The sequence below is a fragment of the Argentina silus genome, assembly GCF_951799395.1.
Source record: "Argentina silus genome assembly, chromosome: Y".
Taxonomy (NCBI): Eukaryota; Metazoa; Chordata; class Actinopteri; order Argentiniformes; family Argentinidae; genus Argentina; species Argentina silus.
The window spans coordinates 33,799,034-33,810,781 of record NC_139654.1 but is presented as its reverse complement, the minus strand read 5'-3'; the positions used below and the strand labels follow the sequence as shown (position 1 = coordinate 33,810,781).

Here is an 11,748-nt window from a genome sequence, read left to right as displayed (position 1 = left end):
TTGAGCTGAACTCCCAGGGAAGGTAGAATGGGCGGCATGAGATGGTCAGATGCTCCAGGTCCGCCGAGCAGGTCTGAGAAAGCGTCGTTACGTTGATAGGGTTACACCAGTTGTTGTTGGTCATGAAACAAACTCCACCACCCTTGGATTTGCCGGACTCGGAAGGGCAGATGACTCGGTCCGGTACCAACGAGGTAAGCCATGTCTCTGTTAGACAAAGGATGTTACAGTCTCTTACGTCTCGCTGGAAAGTAATCCTCGCCCTGAGATCATCCATCTTGTTCTCCAGAGACTGGACATTAGCAAGAAGTATGCTAGGCAGAGGTGGACGGTGGGCCTGAGCTCTCAGCCGATTCCGAAAGCCTCCCCGCTTTCCCCAGTGTTTCCTTCTCCTTTTTGGCGCGCTCCCATTGTTGTTATCGTGGGGGGTCCTTCTGATCTCCGCCGGCCACGCCGTGTCGATAGAATAATTATCCAAAATACTTGGTCTTAAGTTGTAATTTACATGTAGAAGTGTGTCCTTGTCGTACGATATCAGTGCCAGTGAGTTTCTCACAATGAGAGAATTTAGAAAACACATAAAAGCTAAAAAATTGCACATCCTCTGCGGAGCTCTCACAACGGCGACCGGCATCGGCGGCGCCATTTTCACCAGATGGTGTGTTTTGGGTGGTGTGCTGTGTTTGGTTTTCACCAAACATAGCGCTTGGAGTTCAGTCCAAAAAGTTCAATCTTAGTCAAACCTTTTTCCACATGAACAGAATCTTCCAGGTGTGTTTTTGCATTGCACAAACGAGACTGAGTGTGGCACTTTTTCAGAAAAGGCTTCTTTCTTGCTACCCTGCCATACAGGCCAACTTTGTGTAAAGCTTGTGAGATTGTTGTCACATGCACAGACAGACCAGTCCCAGCCATAAAAACTTATAAATCCTTCAAAGTTGCCTTTGGCCTCTTGGTAGCTTCTCTGATCAATGTCCTCCTGGCTCGGTCATCCAGTTTGGACGGACGGCCTGATCTAGGCAAGGTGTTGGTGGTGCCATACGCCTTCCACTTCTTAATGATGCTCTGAACGGTACTCAGAGGGATAGCTAAAGCCTTCGAAATCTTTTTGTAGCCTTCACCTAACTTGTGCCTTCCTACAACTTTATCCCGGAGGCCTTTTGAAAGTACTTTTCCAACCATGGTGAATTCTTTGCAGAACCATGCACTTCTAGTAGTGGAATCCTCAAGAAACAGCTGGTTTTATTCTGAAGTAATCAAAATCACTCCAATTGGGGGGCAATTAGCCTGGTGTTTGATCTGGAAGTTGATTGGTTGCACCTGAGCAAGTTTATAATGGTATACTCTAAGGGGCTGATCACTTAACTAAACTAGGTATTTCACTAATTAATTTTTAATAATTGTCCAGAATTTAAAAAAAATTTTTTTTCACTTTGATGATGAGGGTTATAATGTGTACATACAGCTCAAAAAAGTTAGATTTGATTCATTTTAATTTCCAAGGTGTAATGTGACAAAAGGTAAAGATTTCACAGGGTATGATGACTTTCTATAGGCACTGTATCACATTACTACGCATAGCTGTTGTATGTGGATTTGGCACATTCGCTTATGATCACTCACGGAAGACAAAGTACTGTACTGTTCTACTGACCGTGGATATCTTTGATTTAGTACTTTATGATCGTCTCTGTATGAATGTGGATGGGTGACTATTGGCTCATGAGTTACCACACTTGACTCTTATGCCAGTGCAGCTCCCTGTTTAATGGGCAGTGGGGAGAGGTCACCGTTATGTTGAATCCTTACCAATAGGGCAGAGTAGGGGTCATTCTGGAAGCCCTACGCTGCAGCATTGATCCTGCCCGCCACACTGACCAGAGGAAGTAAAGGGCTCAACAGGATCGTTCGGGCATCAGGCAGATTCTCTCTGCCCATTTTCCACATATCAATAACCATACCCTGCGTCGTCCATTTACACAGGGTATCACTATGATAGTGGGGCCTTAGATGCCTCCCTTTTTTTTCATTACTCTCTCTCTCTCACCACCCTTTAGTTAAAATGTCATCAGAGGTGAGCCTTTTTTAATTTTTTACCCCCTCCTCCCCCTATTTTACATTCCTGTGATGGGGACAAGGAGACATGGTGCAAAGAAAGGCAACAAGGGGACTGCCTCCATCACACTGCTGATTGAGGTTGAGAGAGTCCTCCCTGAAGTTCTCTGTTCCCACTCATACATCTAGAACCAGATCCACCAGTGATGTCTGACCTGGCTGCCCTTGTAGTGTCACTCGTAATGTAGAGGGGCCTGATCCACTACTACAGCATCAGAGTACTCTTAGAAATGGCCAGTAATTGTCTAATGCTATCCCACAGAGATGTGCAGGTTTCTCATTTGTATTTGAGCACAATGTTCCTGCATAGGAGAGAGAGTGTGAAGTCTTTGCCACTTGGTTATTAGGAAAAGCTAAGGCTTATTGCGTTTGACATGAGGATCTAAATACTCCCAGTGCAAGCTCTTTAAGTGCTGTACATGCTGTTTAAAAGCATGGCAAATCAAGAGAGATTTGTCATCCCTGGCAAGATGCAGGTTCATTACTCATAATGGAGGGCTTTTGGAGATGCTGTAGGGGGTTATTCTCATTATTTATAACATGTTTCCTCCAAGTTACATGTTCAATAATGTAGTACATGTGTGTAAGAGGACTCTAGTCTTAAAACAGCCGTTTAGAGACATTCACTGTCAGGCGTTTAGAGACATTCACTGTCAACAGAACGACAAATCTGTGACCTAAATGAATGTTGTCTTTCTGTTTGCCTGTGAAACCTGTCATGTTTTTAGTTTGTTTGTCTTCTCTCTGATGTCTTCCAGTTGCCCTATGAGTTGCAGGACATGGTGAACAAGCACATGAAGAGCAGTCTGCCGGAGAAGGGCCAGAGTCTCCAGGACTCGGACACCCTGAGTCACCCACCGACATGGTTCCCACCTCTTCCCAGTCCTGCAGCAGTGTGGGGGGGCCAGTGGCAGATGACGTGTTTGTTCATGTGGACATGACAGGGCCCCAGGCCGAGGGAGGACGAGGACGAGGAAGAGGAGGAGGGCGTGAGAATGGAGGTCCCAGTTACAGCAGAGCCCCAGCCCAGAGGAGCCAGGACCTCCTCCAGCAGAACGGCATTTGCAGTCAGAGCAGCCTGGACGGCCAATCAAGGGAGGACGGGACCGCACCCTCTTTTGAGAAGCTCAACCCCTACCCGGTCCCGCCTCAGCCCCATTCTCTCTACCCTGGCCGCAAGGTGGTCAAGTTCTCCTCCGATGACGAGGTGAAGATCCCAAAGAACAGCCCCCTGCCCAACTGCACCTACGCCACTCGCCAGGCCATCTCCTTCAGCCTGGTGCAGAACGACGAGGAGGCAGAGCGTCAACGCACCATTCCCAACAGCCCTGCCGTGTCCAATGGAGGCTGGCACTCTGAGGCCTTCTCCTCCTCAGGGGGCTGGCGGCGTCACCACACCCCCCCCTCAGTTGGACGTGGCCAACCCTCTCTCCAGCCAGTCCAGCCCTTTTAGCAGCCCCCCTCAGCCCCCCAGTGCTTTTGCTAGCTTGGGCAGCTCTGAGGAGGACCTCCTGGCCAACTGGCAGCGCATGTTTGTGGTGAAGATGGCTCCGTCGTCTGAGGGCACCCTGGTCAACTGCACCTCCTTCAGCAGTGAGACAGTCAAGGACCTGCAGATGACCCAGACCGGCAAGTCATCGGATGGAGGTTCAAACAGGGGGGTGCAGTGGGGGGCCTATTCAGAAGAGGAGGAGGGCTCCTCCACCCATAGCTGGACGGCCAGCCGGGAGTCCAGCCTGGACACAGACACCAGCAGTAAGAGAAGTACAGCAGGGGGCAGTACAGCACAGACTTCTCCCAGGAGGAGAGCGAGCGGCTGCTGATGACCATGGACCTGCTGGACAATGAGGACGACGCCAGTGGAGACATGGCCATCATGACCACCAGCCCAGTTGAAGCCAAGAGGAAGGTTTGTGGAGGAGACAGGGTTGGCAGGCAGCTCTGCCGAGGAGAGGGACATCCTGCCCAAGGACTTCCCCAAGATCGCCCCCCAGGCCCTAGCAGGGCTGGAGGACTATCCAGAGCAAACCCCTCCCCTACCCAGCAGCGCCTCCACCTCCGGCCGACCCCAGAAGAGCACGAAAAGGATGGGAGTCCACCACCTGCACCGTAAGGACAGCCTGACCAGGGCACACTGCAGGGTAAACTGCTGGACTGAGGTCGAGAACTCTCTCTTCCAGCTCGTACACTATTATTTTCTTCTCTGTTTTGTGGGCTTTGTCTTAACCAACAAAGGAAGGAGATCTACCAAGGAGACCTACGAACACGCTGGTCCTTTCTTTGTTGTGCTGCCATCTCCCGTGTGTTGGGCGAGGAAATGTGCACTCTCTCTTTACTAACAGTGTTCAAGAGCTCACTATTGTTTGAGAGCTGTGTTGAAGCAAATTGGGAAGTTGACAGTGTTCTTTCTTGCCACTGTGAGCTGAGATCTCCTCCAGGAAGAAAAAAAAAGGTTCAACGGTCCTACAAGAGATTAAGTGAATGAACTGTTTCAGTGAGGAGAAGGGCAACTCCAGGATATAACCATACCTTGTTGTTTCCTGTGTGTAAACATTCAGCTAGTGTGCGTTCTCATGGAACAGCCAGATGGTGCAGCATTTTTAGCTCATCCACAGAGATGATCGACAATTTGTAGAACTGGTAAAACAAACAGTGCCTATCCCTCTCTGTCTGAGGGTGTTTCGTAAGCCCCAAACTTGCAGAATTCTTGCAGACGTTTAAATGCAAACAATTATGGAGATAATGATGGAGGAGAACAGTATTTCCATTATGTAAGTATTTCCATTATGCAAGGTATGATAACATATAGGACAAAAAAAAGTAACTTTGACCCTACAGTATAATTCAATATCATTTAACTTTTGGTCTGTTATTGATCTGTGACTAATTTGTCATTCCTGTATTTCCATCTGAAGAAAGAAAGAAACACTACTACTGTACATGAGGTGCAAGAATGGAAGGATCAAGAACCAAGGTTCCAGGCTCAAACTCCGAACTAGGTATAAGAGGTTAATACAGAAGACTGACACTGGACTGGTTCTTATAATAACAATCTGATTATTCTCTCATACTGAGAAATGAGTGCACCATTTATATTTTCTTTGGTTGCATATTCATCACACTCATGATGCAGTGTCTGTTCTTTCATAGCTTTGTTGATTTTCTTTGATTTTTATGTAAGCAGGTAAGTTTCCATGGTATTTTCCTTCCTGTTATTTCAAAAAGAAAACAAATAAACAGAAAAGACTGTTAAACCTGTATTATTTTTATTTAATTTGTAAACTGTATATTTTACAACAAATAAAATATTTACTTATCTTGTGTGGTCAGGTTAAGTCTGTAGATGGATTTAGCCGTGGTTGTATTATTATTAATTGCTACTTAGAACAATTATTGTAATCAGGATATGACATGCAACATTTCCCTTGCAAGATTAGAACAATGACGTTTACCCAAGTGTACCCCCCCTATTGGTCATGAGTCATCCTGGACCTGTGGTGATGAGTAGTGATGGCAGTTCGACACTGAAGCTTCAATACGTGCTTCAAACACTGAACAACAATTCCATCGAAGCACTGCTTCAAAGCTTGCTTTGGTGCGAAAAAAATCATGTGACATATGACGTCCGAAGCAGCAACTGCTTCGTTGCCTGAATGAATCACCTGACTGGTTCGCGGTCCAATCAGGTGATTCACTGGCACTGCCTCGTCTCGATTCTGACAGGTGATAGGTTGCGACAGTTTTGAATTTGAGTGCCTCAACACTTTATAACCGCTCTAAACAATGCACAATTTGTGGGTTGTCGTAGTAGGTGCGTTGTTGCTGTTGAGTTGTTGGTATTGCGTTTGTATTCTCTGAGTGTTCTGTCGTGTATTTTGCTCTGACCAGAAGAAGGCCTGATGGGTCAGGCCCTTGGAATGTTGCAGCATGCAGTTGACCTCTGTAGATTGGGGGGATGGTAAAGGAGGGATAGTGGTGGGAGTAGCCTTATTTGGTTAAGACCATGAACAGCACCATAGGGAATAGCCTTATTTGGTTAAGACCATGAACAGCACCATAAGGTATAGCCTTATTTGGTTAAGGCTATAAACATCACCATCGTATAGGTTGAAAATGTTTAGAGTAACGTGGACCTGGGAATTCCATGCCCAAATCTGGAAGACAAAGCATGCTGTTTTGTATAAAAGACTGAACGGCTAGACTAGACAGGGGGGGGACATCATTGACGGTATAGGAGCCCCCACATCTGGCCGTGGATTGTAACGATGAAGTTATGATTAATAAAAGACGATTAAACTGACTCATCCGGACCTCTGCAGCTTCCTTTCTTCATCTAAGTTTATTTACTACAAATTGGCGTCACGAACAGGATTTGGCCAACCGATAGCCGTGCAGAAGAACAGACCATCAGCTGGGTGCGTGCCTCAAAAGTAAGTACAGGCTATTATGTCAAGTTGACTGTGGGCTATCGACCAAAATTTAAAAAGAACCAGGTAGATGAATTGAAGGTGGTTGCATGTCTGCTAAATTTAAACAAAGTATAGAGTGTCTGTGAAGTGTTATGTTGACCTAACTGTTGGAGATTTGACCCTTCAATGTAACCCTAAAAAACTCGGTAATTAGTTTGAATCATTTGGAGTTACGTCACTTAACATTCCGAAACTGGTCTGATCAGCTGGTTGTCGTGTTCACTTAAATTTAGGAAGACACTAACAGGCGTAGTGACTCGATGGGTGCTGTGTGGGACGCCGTGCAGTATTTCGTCTGAGGTTGACTACATCTGAGTTTTATAGTAGTGACTCGGTGAGTACTGTATGGGACGCTGTCAGTATTTCGTCTGAGGTACAGGCTACATTTGAGTTAAGTATCTGCAGATAAATAGAGTTAAATTTCAGGCTACATTTGAGTTTTCTGGTAACAGGTTTGAGTTGCATCCTGGAGCGGAGGCGCACAGCTTTTCTCACTGCTGTCTCCCCTGCTCCCTTTCTGCTCACTTGTTCTAAAAATAGAATGGTTGCCTGCTCGAAAAGTTACAGATCCCTGACAGGGGCGGGTCCCCTGCTCTGGGCTATTTGAGTTAATGTCTTCCAGAGAACGTATGAAATAAAATTAGTATCTTACCCTTGTTCTTAAATTGAGAACAATATGATTAAGTGTACACAGTGTTAGTTGTAAATATCTCATTTAAAAGGCCTTCACTCTCTCTCTCTCTCTTTCTCATTGGGGATTTCTATTCCGTGAGTGAGGGGATCTGGTTGTTGCGATTCGACCTCTTGTCTCAGCGGACGGGGAACCGCGCAAACGCTCGACAGCCTCTGTTCGTCTGGCAGATTTGAGGTTGGGCGGCTTCAGATCAGAAAACGAAGCATAAACCATATAGTGCCTCTCTGAGATTCCCTCTCTCTCTCTCTGTTCTTTCTCTGTAGAAAATGCACATTGAAAATATGTGTAAATTTATTGTTCATTACAAATAAATGTAGATTTATTGTTCTTTGAAAATAGTGTAAATTTATTGGTCGGTTGGGTGCGGTCTTAATGCTGTAAAGTATAGCCGATACTATTCGCCCAATATGGACATGCTTACGTGGATTTTGGTGCCAGGCGGTGCATGTCAATGAAATTTACGATGTGTTTTTCTGGGCCTGTTGCCAACATCTCAAGTGCACGTTGAGATGTTGGAAACTGTTTAAACATTGGGAAAAAGTAACGTTCCATTTTATGAAGTTTATTTTTCATATCTCTGATCTTATTTTAGTCTAGTATCTTCTGTATGTTTTGTTTTGAATGTTTAATTATTTTAAGAGAACTAATCAAATTAATGTTTTGTTTCGAGCAAAACAGGAGAGGGACAGAGGTTCCGAGAGAGAGAGCGCCAGATAGCAGTAAAAAGACAGATTTGTGAGAGACATCAGAACAGCTCGTCTCATATAGCCTACGTCAAAGTAAGACTGCTATTATTTGGTTGATGTTTGAAGTTCGCTATATGGACTTGTTGATTGACCATTTGATTGTCTGATTAATTGATCGATTGATTCTTGGTTAATTGGTTAGGTGATTAGTTGGTTAATTTGGTGATCTGTTAAAAGGTTAATTGATTGGTTGATTACTGATTTGATTATTAATTGATTGGTTGATTAATTACTGATTTGATTGATTTGATTATTAATTGATTGGTTGATTAATTACTGATTTGATTGATTGGTTGATGGTTTGATTGGATGATTGATTGGCTAATTGGTTGATTGATTGATGATTTGATTGGATGATTGATTTGATTGAGTAGTCGATTTATTAATTGGGTAATAGGGTAATTGGTCGTCTGACCCTGAGATCCCAGACAACCACAAAGAGAGCTAGCTAGCATTAGCTAGTGGTGACACCAACGGGATTGCGAGGGAGAAACATATTGGCAGCGTTTCGTACAAAAACAACAATACTCTCTCTTAAGCTCAATACCTTAAGGACTCCTGTCACAGATATGGCTGCAATAATAAAGGAAATTGTCAGCCGAAACAAAAGGAGATACCAGGAAGATGGGTTTGACTTGGACTTGACCTATATTTATCCGAATATAATTGCTATGGGCTTTCCTGCAGAAAGACTTGAGTGTCTACAGAAACAACATAGACGATGTAGTACGGTTTCTGGACTGAAAACACAAAAATCATTACAAGATATATAATCTTTGCGCCGAGCGACATTACGACACCGCAAAGTTTAACTGCAGAGTTGCACAGTACCCCTTTGAAGACCACAACCCGCCTCAGCTGGAGCTAATCAAGCCATTCTGTGAAGACCTGGACCAGTGGCTAAGCGAGGACTACTACAGCTACTTTCTGAAGAACCAGCTAGAGTACAAGCCCATCACTCTGCTCTTCCACAAAATGGTGTTTGAGACGCTCCCCATGCTTAGTGGAGGCACCTGCAGGGACAGTACCGTTAAAAACAGGAGTGACCCGATTCCTCAGGGCTTCAAGAAAGGGAACTGGCATTGGGATCCGCAGTTTGTGGTTTATCAACTAAAAATCAAGATCCATACGTCCAACACGAGGCGAGGGGACAAGCATATGTACTTTGAGTTCCCCCAGCCACTGCCTGTCTGTGGAGACATCAAAGTGGAGTTCTTCCACAAGCAGAACAAGATGATGAAAAAGGACACAAAGCCTCTCAGAAGAAGTTGCAATATTGCCAGGAACGTGTAGTTTATTTTGGACAATCCATAGCACACTGGACACTGTCGTGGCGACGAAGTTCCAACTTGGAAAAGACGACGATTGCTAGCAGCACTGAAATAGTTTACGATAGTTAGCTACAATAGCTCTGACGAATCATTTGAGGAGTAACAAGTGTTGCCATTCAGAACTTTGACTTTAAGTTTAGTGATAGTTAATGTTTCAAAGTTAAATCTAACCTTTTTTAAGTAAGCTATATGTTGCTCATCTTGAGACATAGAAAGAGGATACTTTGCGAAACTTAGCTAAACATATTTTGATTCACTTTTAGCTGAATCCGCTCAGGAGCACGACTGAGATGTGGTAAGGAAACAGCCCATCACCAACCTACCAGGATGACAGAACCAAGACTTGAGAATTCCCATCACCTGAAAACTTCAGATACCACATTAGGTGGGAACGGAACAATTTTTGAGCATCCCCCAGCCAACTGGAGCAGACAGACCAGGTGCAGTTCTTTTGGTGACACACGAAGTGGAGTTAAAGGAGACAATTACTCCCAAAGACTTGACCATGTTGCAAGAGGAAGCAAGTGCACTAGATAAGAACTTTTGGCTTGTCAGAGGAGCGAGTCAGGATGCTACAGGCCTCTGGAGGAACAATGAGGGTTTGATAGTAGCACCTCCTAACTTGCTAGAACTGTTGATACATGACGCTCATGGGCTTGCCCATGTAGCGAGGGGGGAAGTGAGAAGGAAAATTACAAAAGAATACGGATTTTGGGCACCATACCTACTAGAACAAATTGACCATGTCATAGGTAGATGCACAATCTGTTTGAAAAACAATATTAGAAGAGGAGTATTAACTCCTCCAGGACACATCCCAACACCAAATGGGCCAATGAAAGAACTAGTCCTCGACTACGTGGATATGACTCGCCCGGTAGGAGGCAAAAGATATTGTTGTCGTCGATAGATTTGTTGTATGCCGTGAGGTGATATCACGCTGGGGAATTCCTGATCGAATTTCATCAGACAATGGCAAAGAATTTGTAGATAAGACGGTGAAACTTATCATACAAAAGTTAGGGATTAAACAACGCTTTGGTAGTCAGTACTAGAATTCCTCACAGATACAGTTACTGAGGAAATATAGGAATTGGAGACAACAACAAAGGAACCGGAAGTGGAAATGTCAATGGAGCTAACAACTTATAAAACACGATCAGAAAAATATCAAGAAGAGTTGACGAGTCCTAAGCCAGAGCCAGAATCTGTAACTGCGTATACAACTAACAGACAAGTGCAAACAACTTTAGAGTTTGAACCTACAGTGATAGAACAAGAATATACCACAGAGCCAGAGCCTGTCGACAAAGCTGAGATAGTGACCCCATTAGTTCAAGAAGAAATTGTTTCCACCATGAATGAGCCTACAATGTTTATGGTTGAACATGAAATTGGATCAACTCAGACAATGGAGATTAAAACTCAGAAGATGATGGAAACTACCACAATGGAGTCAGATGTAACACAAGAACTCACTATTGAGAAAAACCTCACAATTGATGAACAGATAACCAGGGAGGATATGGAAAAGAGGAGACCAACCAGATCTGGACCTGGAGAGGAAATAAATGAGAATAAAATAAGGTCAGCACAGAACTCAATTCAAGATCCACTGATGAGACAAGCAAGAAGGAACCTCTGGTATCAATGGATGAAATACACTGGAGAGACTCATAGCAAAAAAGACTGTTATATATGCTCCAAAGCAAAGGAAAGCTCGTTAATAATCATGAATACCAAATTCAATTGGAAAAACTGTGGGGAGCTAAAAGCAGACTGGCTGAAGAGAATGAAGGGCTCTGATATTGCAGGAACAACATTGGGGATAAAGCCATTTCAAGCAATTGCCTTTGCCCCACTCTGCGAAGCAGAGTGCTTGCAGTTCCTTGGATCCAGAGAATACTATGACAACAATATAATGAAGGACAGAAGGGTATTGGACTCGGAGGCACTTGTGAAGACGTTGGGAGCCAAATGTGATGCTCTAGATGTACGAATAGATAGGAAATTAAAGACAATATCCCCTGGAACAGAGTTAACACTTGTGGGAAAATTTGAATGCTTTGAAAAAGTGGGAACTGTCGAAGTGGGCGTACTAGACAAAGAACTTTGTGAAAGTATATGGGATCTTTCGAACCTATCTATACTAGGAATGAGCACAAATGATGGAGAATGTGTGCCTTCAAAAATAGGAAAGACAGCGAAAATATCAGCAATCCTAAAGAAGGGGAAAAAAGCTGGAATTCCTCCTAGCGTTTGCCCATACCACTATGCCACTCAAGCTGTAGCAGATCAATATTGGCTCTGTGATGGAGAACATCTACTGAACACCCTGCAGATAGGATGGAATGGGAGATGTGCTCGGGTGCAGGCTATCATTGTCATCCCAA

The 11,748-nt window shown here is 44.3% G+C and overlaps 1 pseudogene across 1 annotated transcript; it reads left to right on the top strand.

Annotated features, from left to right (window-relative positions):
* The first annotated feature begins 2,062 nt into the window (after positions 1-2,062).
* Positions 2,063-4,273, top strand: LOC310824081 (tight junction-associated protein 1-like; annotated as a pseudogene). The gene is made up of 2 exons: positions 2,063-2,074; positions 2,874-4,273. The product of its transcript is annotated as a tight junction-associated protein 1-like (transcript).
* The last annotated feature ends 7,475 nt before the right edge of the window (positions 4,274-11,748 follow it).